The following is a 9,692-nucleotide window of genomic DNA, read 5'->3' on the forward strand; positions in this document are numbered from 1 at the left end:
CACCAGTATGTGAGTGGGACACCTGGATGCAGAAATAGCCTTGAGGAGCAGGTGAAGAACAGGAGCAGACAGAGAAATGCTGGAGGGGGAATGGAGCAGAGCCTGGAAGAGAGTCAAAGGACAGGAGGTCCAGCAAGAAGCGGAAGCACAAAACGGAGATTTGTAAGAAATAAGATCAGACATAGGAGCTGTAATATAAGAGGCAGAATTAAAACCAGAGTTACTCGAATGCTGATCTGATTTTTACAGGAAGCAACTGAATAATTTAGACCTAAATTTTGTCACAAAAGTTGTAGTATATTAACATAGTGTAGTAATCACAAAACAATTGAGTCATGTTAGTTTTTAGGTAAAAAAGGAGAACAAAGTAATATTTTTCTTACATAAGAATGCATACTATGTTTGCAGAACTGTTCTGGGCGACAACAGTGCAATGAGAAGTTGCAGTAACATCTTCACCATGGGACACTGAGTACTTCACAAAAGTTGTTTGTATCATCAGAACTGTACCATAATATATTAATCAGGATAGTTCAGAGCCTATTCTTATTAGAAATATAAACTAAGTAAACTTCATGAAGCATGCTGAAGCAGAAGGTTATCAAATCTTTTGCCAAGGCATTTCTGAAATCCAAATCACAAGTTCTACATTATAAAGGAAAATAAGGAAATTCTGTCTATGGCTCAACAGCAGTTTCTGTGTGACCAGTTAGAAAGACCTTTTTATGTTTAAGCTCATCTGGTGGTCATCATAAAGAGGCAGAGAATAAAACAGAACAACTACTAGCAACACTCAGCATCAATCAAAACAAAAATAAGTCTGTGGGTAGATACTTGACTACCCTACACTTAATTTAAATGAGATCGGGAATTTTCCCCAATCTGGAAGAGCTTATTTAAATGATATAGGTTAGAAAATCAGCTGCTGTAGTTGTTTCTCTGGGAACAAATGACAATAAGAAATTTTAGGAGGTAATACTTTTCCTTTTTCCTGAGGGCAGAGCAGCATTCAACTTAATTGATTTTCTCCCCTTATCTAAAATAAAGAATTTTTAAGGCAACAGCCTCAAAAACAGTAAACATAAACCAAAGCAGTGTTGCCTGCATGAAACTGCAGAGAGGTTAAAATAACAGACCAGTAACACCTGCTTAATTCCGCTTTGCTGTGGTTCTTTGATCTCAGATTCCAAAGCTACAAAATATATTATTTTCCTGACAGATTAAGGAAAAGAGTACTCATGCTAACAGGGCTGACATTTTACTTGACTCTTAGGTTCCAGCCCTTTTGTCCTGCCAAGCCTGTTTGTCACTGCCTCTTGTTCTCCCTTCTCTATGCATGCTTCACAATATATTGGGATGGCAGACCAAGCTCCTACAAAATAACTGTCTTTAGAAAGGACAGTATTTGCTTTTGCCTGGGCACTGAATCAGAGCAGTGCTCTGCCTAAATGAAACTCAGCATAGGATGGCAATTAGTATAATTATAAAACCCCCCCCAAAACTGAAAGAAAACCAAGACTAAGGAAAATGTGAAGGCAAATTGATATTTAAAAAGGCAAAAAAGTACATATCAAGGGAAAGCAGTGGAGAGACAGTGACATGGAGCACAAACAAGGAAAGAATTTAATTGAGGCTGGGGGATAGATGAACAACATGTAGAGAGGTTGTATGTCTGCCAGGATATATGGACACATACCAATGGACTTCACAAAGCTCTGGCTTTTAATTGGCATTTTACAGGGAGTGGTTTCCCAAGGAGAATCAAACCCATTTAGAAACAGTCTCTGGTGGTCTAACACATCACATATAAAGTATTATGTTTAATTTTAATGAAAACCAGTTTCTTCAAAGAAAATTATCTGAAATGGGAATATATCTCCTGCTGATCCAAAACAGCTAATCACCAAGCCAGCTAATCACCAGCTTTTCCATACAGCAAAACTGGCTCAGAGGAGATTCTGTCTTTTTCTTCTCAGGTGATTTTGTTAATTAACTTCCTCATCCAAAAATGAAGGGAGGAAGAAAAAAATTTCAATATTTGAAGGCTGTAAGAACTATATAAAATAAGAAATTAATGTCAATACTGCAGGGGGATGCAACAAGCCAAATGGATGAAGGTAGAAAAGCTGTTTTGATGAGGGCTCTATTTGAATAATCTCCCGGCAAGACTGACATAAACCCTATAGATAAATTATACAGAAGCCTACTCTTCCTAGCTTCATATTAAACAGCAATAATCTTCTAAAGAAGATTGGGATATCTCTTTTAGACGTATTTCCAACCACCCTCTGGAAGTGCAAACTTCTGGTGTGCTACCACTGTAGAGAGCATGAGAATCTCATCTCCCATGATCATCATCAATACCTAGATAATCCTGGAATCTCAGAACACACTTATGGCCAGAGAATGAATTCAGAAGATTTAATTTGTTTATCTTTTAAAAAATATTTATCTATGGTAGTATGGGCTTTTGAGGGACCTAGCTGTCCAAAACAGCTAGCCTCCCTTTGGACAATTAGATTGCAAATGCTGAATCTTGAAATCTCTGGATTTATGTTCAAAGTTCACCATTTGGTGGGAACTAGTCTTCTCTCAGAGCTTGAATTTGGAGGCCCATTTGGAGGTGGGCTTGCTGTAACGCCTTCTGAGGTGATGAGCAATTGGTTTTGCAGCATTATTAGCATCTACATGCAGCTCTTGGAAATATGAGACTTTTCTGAAAACATTCTGTCAGATTTGTGTTTTTCTAAAGTAAAATCCATGCACATGCAGAGAGCTGTACACCATTATCCACCCTATTTGGGGATCTAATTGCAGCTTCAGTGATATTCATCCTGCTCAGGGTGTTATTCATGAAGATTAAAACACTTGCATTGCCTGCTCCAGCACCAAGATCCCTTCCACTAGAATACTGAAGTACTAACCCATAACTCCTAACGAAACTGTTATTTCTCCTTATATTATACAATGAGAAGTTCTCAATTTCTTACAATCTCACATTACCAGAACAAGAACACTTCATGTTGGTCAAGTCAAGCAGGCCTAGTGCTGCTCCACTGCTACCACATTAAATCTGGAATAACATAATTGTGGCTTTTGCTACGCAGGAGAAAGTTCTGTAACACACAGAACACTTCTCACTTTATTGTCCAGTGTTTCCTATGCAGAAGTTGCCTAAGAACAAATCTGCACGACACAAAGTGAAAGACCACAGTTTCCATGAAGAACCAGACAGATTGACAAAAGCACTATGCACTCATACAAAAGCAGAAAATGCGATCCCCTCCTGAGATATGACAGGCACAGGATGCAAGCACTTACTAGAAGGCAGCATACGCTCAGGACACACGGGACATACGTAACAATGCCTGAAAGCTTATCCTTCCCCCCAGACAGAGGGAAAGCACATAGCACACAAACACCCTGCCTAGTACTTCCAAAAAGCACTAAACTTCTGACAGATTATGCAGCGCAGTGCTCACACACAGGATTTCCAGACATCCACGAACTGCAAAAAATAGCAACTGCACCGAAGAGAGTTCACCTGTTAAAGCCACAAAATATATAGAGACAGGCTTGTAATATTTGCAACATTAGAGCTACAAAGTCCTTGAAGTCATCCTGGACAAAATCTGCAGACTAAGTGAGAAAATATGTCCAGGAACACCTTGAAAGTTAGCTCTGTGAATAAGGGAGAAAGCCTAGAATGTGCAGTCGGCTTTTTATTATCCATTAGTGGGCTCATTAGTGGGTCAGGATGTATGAAGAAACAGGCAGGTAAAACCACAATTGATGCAGCATGAAAAATATCACTAGCCAGAGCACTGCCTGGTACCGATGACTTCAGCTCTGCAACATGCATAGCTCAGTATTACTTTCCAGTCTGGGACAGAGAGGGAAGTTGGAGCATGGCTAATCCACTGCCTGAATTCTTCAGCCAGTGATAATCAATAGCTGTCTGCATAGGTTTTGTCAGAAAGGATATGAGCAGATGGAAAGCATAAAATTACTGAAGCAGTATGGATAAATGAGAGAGCTTTCTGTATAAACATACCCATTTATATTCCCAACAAAAATGTATATTTTTGAATATATGTGGAGAAAATAAGCTTTAAAAAACTTGCTTCTACAGACAAGTGGAGTGAAGAATGCATATTGATCATACACAGGGGGAAAAGAGTGCAATGACTTCATCAGACCATTGGGTGATTTTGGCTGGCTAAGGAACAGAGGGGTTTTTTTTTTTTTCTTTCCCTGCAGTTGTTTTCTATGCAGTCTTCAGCCACCCTGCAATGGAATTAACATGACACCATGCTGTGAAACAAGGAAGTACTATGCATGCATTCCCTATTAGAGAATTCATAGAATTCCCAGGAAATGAACAGCACATCTACCTACTTGAATTTCATGTAATTCAGGGAATTTCACTCTTCTCTATACCTCTCAAGACTGTTATAGAGGATTGCATCTTTATTTTTCAAGCCTTTAGGCTGCAACAAGGTGTGCTGTCAAGGATTTTAGATGCACAGACTTCTCAGTTGCAGTACATAGAGGTCAGGTTCCAAATGCAAACATCCCATTGCAAGCTAATGTGGTTTAAACTTGAGAAAATATTTCAGGATTTTCCTCACTTCCTTTTTCCTCAAGGTTATTGAAAAATCACATTAAATTATGCTCTTTGGCTTTTAAACTTTTATTGGAAAAGATAGATTCATATATGCACTTATGTTCAAAATTAACTTTTACAGGATAATTTTACTTAAACATTAGTAATTGTTGAGTGACATTGCCACATTTGATTAATTGTTAAGTAGGAATGTAGATTATATTAAGGCATAGGAATATCTGAATTTACAACAATATTTAAAAAAATAATAGCATGCAGTTCCATAATTAACTGTGAGGTTTTCAGAATTTTTTTGATTGTGCATGTATTCTGCAAACCCTCCTGTTTTTCAAGTTTACAATAATTTTATATGGAACAAACTAGTAAAAACTCCAAGTGCATACACACACACCCCAAGTGCATATACAATTACTTTTTATATTTAATCAAGAAAAGCCTAAGCCTGATTGCTCCAAGGCAGTTTCACAACCTGCAGGGAGTCAGGACTGCTTTTCTGTGTGTGTTACTAGGAGCCCTGCTGATCTTCCACTGCAAAAAGTTTCTTTGCTGCTGTCATTGTGTCAGCACTCACTGAAACTGTAAGAGAACAAACTCAGGCACTTTGTTACTGATATAAAAGAGTTAAGTAACACACAGATCAGTCATAGTGCCAAAGCCTTTCTGTAGTAGATAGACAGTGGGCAAGATTGCTCTAGAAGCAAATGTTTTAGACAGTTCCTTGTGCTGCACAATTGCCAAAACAGGCCTGTTCCCTACCAGAGTAGGAGGTTTGCAGCATGCCCTCACTGCATCAATGAGAAGAGAAACCAGGCTCATGACCAGCTGCACCAGTGGGTACTACATGATGCCAAAACACAAGATCTGGTGGGGCAGAGGACTTGGACCACTGACATCTGGGCTATGTGCTGCCCATTACTGCTTGCTTTGAAGGCAATGCAGCAGCTACCTCACTGCACCATGAAGTCCTCTACCTACAGATCTGGGTAAGCTTCCTCCTCCCCCCACCACACACATACGTGCTTGTCAATACAACAGGACAGTACACCCCCGTACAGAAAAGAAACTAAGGGTATTGAAAATAACAGCAGTGTTCTAAAGTTTTTACTCATTTGCAAGGGAAAAGGAGGTACCCAAACTGTGTTCAGCTAAACTCTCTGTGAAGCAAAACTCTCTGAATTACAGGATAAATCAGGAACAAAATTGTTTTATTAAGTCACAATGTAAGCTATATTAAGCAAAGAAAAAAATTCCTAGACATCAGTAGAACTCTTGTTAAACCCAGAAAAGGCAATGTAGAGACAGAATAAAAGCTTTATTCTTATCCTACCTCAGTAAAACAAAGGTATAAGAACACATCTCCTCTTTGCTCTGCTTGAAGTCAGACCACCCTGTGATGAGTTTAAGCCAGTGTTATATCTATGCCTTCAGCGGACCTTTGAAGATGTAGCAGAATCTTTATTATTCCTGCAGTGTGTAAGGGCTATGCATAGTCAATCCCCATAATGGATCCACAGCATGAAACACATTTCAGTTAAAAGAAATACTTTCACAGTTCTCTTTTATGAAAAGGAAAGGAATATATCTATCTACCAGAAGCTGTATATTTGCTTTACTTTAAATCTCATGCAACAAACTAGAAAAGAAAAAAAAAAAGGGCACAGTTTACTCTGGTCTAAAAACAACCTTTCCTATTTATAAAATCGGAGCTGTTAGAACAGCTTAGAGCACAAATTAAGCCAGCACATATTTTCAGACATTTAGAAACACTTCTTTTCTACTGCAGAGATGTAAAAGCACTTCAAAAAGCTAAGAATTTGCAGCTGTAAGGACTGGAGAGGGATGAGGGTTATGAGGTTGCCTATTCCGTAAGTTCTTGTCCCAGCTAGTCTGTACTTTTAAGATGCAAAAGGTCCAACTTAAAAACACCTGATGACATAGGCTTATATTGAAAATGCTGAAAGAGCCCATCTGTCCCATGCCAACATCAGCAAACACCAGTTCAAGCCACATGTATGCTCACACTTGAACACTGAGGGGCTTCAGTTTTCTAGGTGTCTGGTCAAGCAGGGGATACCTGTGCCCTCAGTGCAGTGGTACAGACCTAGAGAAATGAGTCAGTCACCTTTACCCAATCTCTATTCCAGTTCCCCAGAACCGTATCCCGTTGCTGCCACAGGCAATCGGGAGCAATGCTCAAGCCTCTCGTTTCAAGGACAAAGAGGCAGCACTCAGCTTGCAGTCAATACTTCAGAGCTCTGGGTCGGAGGAGGGAAAGAGCAAAATAAACAGAAAACTTGTGTTTTACTTAGCCAGCATCTGCTATGAAGATGATGAAAATTATGACGAGATATTAAGTGAAGGTCACGAGGCTTATCTAAGACTATAGGGGGAGAAAAACAGATGGGGAGGGGGAGGGAGAGAGAGAGAGAGGGAGAGAGCACGAGCACTGCAGCAAAGAAGCTATGCTCAGCCAATATATGCCGGCACTTACCATAAAAATAGAAAGATCCAAAGAGAATCAGATTAAGGATCCTTTTTGTCTCTCTTCAATACAAAGATTTCCACATGAAGCTCTGAACACAGCTGTCCAGGGAAAAAGCAAGGTAATATGATGATACACAGAAAACACTAACACACAAACGGTAAGTCCTTTCACAGCCTTCAAAAGCCTGCAAGCAGTTTGTGCCGAAAAACCAAAGGTAAGAAGTCTGAAGATGACTCCTACATAACACTGCAGCTAAACCAGACTGCCGGATTTCCAGTCACTCACACCTCACTGTTTTCATCTTCGTCCTCTCACCATTACTTACATCCTAGAGGTGGGCTTGGGGGTGGGGATAAGAGATTTCTCCTCCAAGTGGAAAGGATCACAGAAGCAGAATCAGCATTTGTAATCAGTCGCTGGGAGTACCCAATCAGAGGACCTGCGGCGTGGCAGCGTGACAGCTGTCCAAGGCAGGGCAGCCCGACGCGTCAGCTGCCGGCACGGTGCTGCCTTGGGGCTTCTCTGCCTCACAGCCCCAGCCCCAGCAAGGATTCCTGCACCCATGGACAGACAAACTGCCTTCGTGCACTGTGCCTGCTCCTCCGAGCAGCAGCGCTCAGAAAGCCACAGGCTTTTCTGGGTTGCTGTTCCGACAGGCTGCTGGCGCAGCTCTGCACTCGTACAGAGGTAAGAAAAGTTTGGAGGTTTGAATATCAGTGTCATTTAACTTGAAATTTTATTAGCCGGTACCTTCCCTATATAAAACATACATTAATTGTTGCTTCCTCTTCAAAGGCATCTTTTTGAAGAAAAAATAAATCTGTAAGAGATTTTACAGCATGGTCTCATTGTTGTGAACTGCCTTGTTAGAGCCAGTGCTGGTTTTGACACGACATCACAGACCCCAGACAGCATCAAATCTCCAGAAAACACACAACCAAAGTTCCTCTCCCTGCACCTGCCAAGATGACAGCTGGATTAAAAGTTTTGTTGCTTTCAAAAATACAATTTGACACCAAAAAAAAGATTTAAAAAAGACCAAAAACCAGACCTCTACTTAATTTTCAATAAGGATATCCAGGGTCTGGAGAGAAATACTTCTAGGGTATTTAAAGCATTCAACCAATTCACACAGTAAAGTGATGCAGCAGATTTAAAGCTGCCAAGCACTGTAACTTTCAGGGGATGTTCCCGATTCTAAGATACAAATGGCTGCATTTGACTATGGGGGAGAAATTATTCTGATTCTACTCACAAAGCAGTCCACAGTGGAGGAAACCTAAATACAGCATGGAAGTTTGTGTTTACTTAAAGCAGACCCTCTGCCAGAAGAAAAAGTTAGATGCTTACCTTTTCAAAGCATTTTTAGAACAGTCAGTCCCCAATTTCTGCTGCATCACAAAGTAATCATGAATACCATCCATCTGATAGTCACATTTCAGAAGATGAAAAGGCTGTGTAGTGTAAGGGGGGAGCATGGGGAAAACAGGCATCAAAGCATTCCCAGCAGTGGTACCCATACTACTTGATCAGTATCAAGTACTTGTAGATCGCACCAGGTAACAACATAAGCCTATCAGGGAAAGAGGAGGCCTAAAAACAACAGCAACATTTTTAAAAAATAGTAAATCAGAGCTTCTACATCTTGAAGCACAGACTAACAATCTAAAGTGCAATTTAATACAACTAATCTGCTCCAAAATGTTTGGGAGTGTGAATATAGTGCAAGAGCATACAAACTCCAGTAGCAGCAACAGCAGAACACTAGGCTGACATCCCATGTCAGTCAGAAGATATAACCTTTCTATTTGTTTTTTTTTTTTTCTCTTTTGTTTCGGTTTTAGGTTTTTTTAATAAAAAATTTTTCCCTTCAGATGACAGAATATCGGAAGGCCCATTACCTTCTTACATTTCATTTAGGTTTTGATTAGCTGGTTCCATACTGTCAACAGAATATGCATGATAGTTATTCCTCCTTTTCATAAACATAATTAGTTCAAAAAACATGAGAACTGCTCATGAGGGAGTAGGCACAGGTGAAGGCAGATCAAAAGAATAAATGACAAAGGAGGGCAATTGCCATTTACAAATAATGCACATAAGATATATACAGATAATAACACATATAAAGATAACCAAGATTAAAAATATAGCCAACATAGGAGCGAGCATGAGAAAAGAAGGAAGTGGCAGAAGAAAATACATTTAAACTCTGCAGTAAGCTTTCAAAACACAGTGCAATGCCAGCAGAAAGATTACTACTTGACACTTCACATGCTCAGTGAAGTAGGCAGTTTCTGTCTGATCTGAGGGCTTGTGAGCCTTCCCTAGGTGTTCAAGCACAGCTCTGGTGCCTGGTATTGAGGAGGGTGATGAGTGCAAAAACTTTATCTTTCTGCTAAATTTATCTTGCCTGAAAGTGACTTAGGAAAACCAGCACTTGGTACTGCTCAGCTTGAACATCCTTCAACTTTCTGATTTTTCTATTTTTATTATGCATTAAATTGAAGTGCTTTCAGTTATCAGATTTTTAACCTCCACATTGATCTATTGAGAACTGGCAAAAATCCCTCCTTAGCT

At 39.8% G+C, this 9,692-nt stretch overlaps 1 protein-coding gene across 6 annotated transcripts in view; it reads right to left on the reverse strand.

Moving 5' to 3' along the window:
- Nucleotides 1-7,622, reverse strand: part of ANO4 (anoctamin 4) — a 177,751-nt gene extending 170,129 nt beyond the window's left edge. For 3 of the 6 annotated variants that reach the window (XM_048301057.1, XM_048301051.1, XM_048301052.1), the window contains exon 1: nt 7,119-7,622. The gene's annotated coding sequence lies outside the window, so the exon portion shown is untranslated. The remainder of the gene's footprint in view (nt 1-7,118) is intronic. The other 3 variants (XM_048301053.1, XM_048301056.1, XM_048301055.1) reach the window with 3 other exon arrangements.
- Nucleotides 7,623-9,692: the final 2,070 nt, after the last annotated feature.

The sequence above is a fragment of the Corvus hawaiiensis genome, chromosome 4 (assembly GCF_020740725.1).
Source record: "Corvus hawaiiensis isolate bCorHaw1 chromosome 4, bCorHaw1.pri.cur, whole genome shotgun sequence".
NCBI lineage: Eukaryota > Metazoa > Chordata > Aves > Passeriformes > Corvidae > Corvus > Corvus hawaiiensis.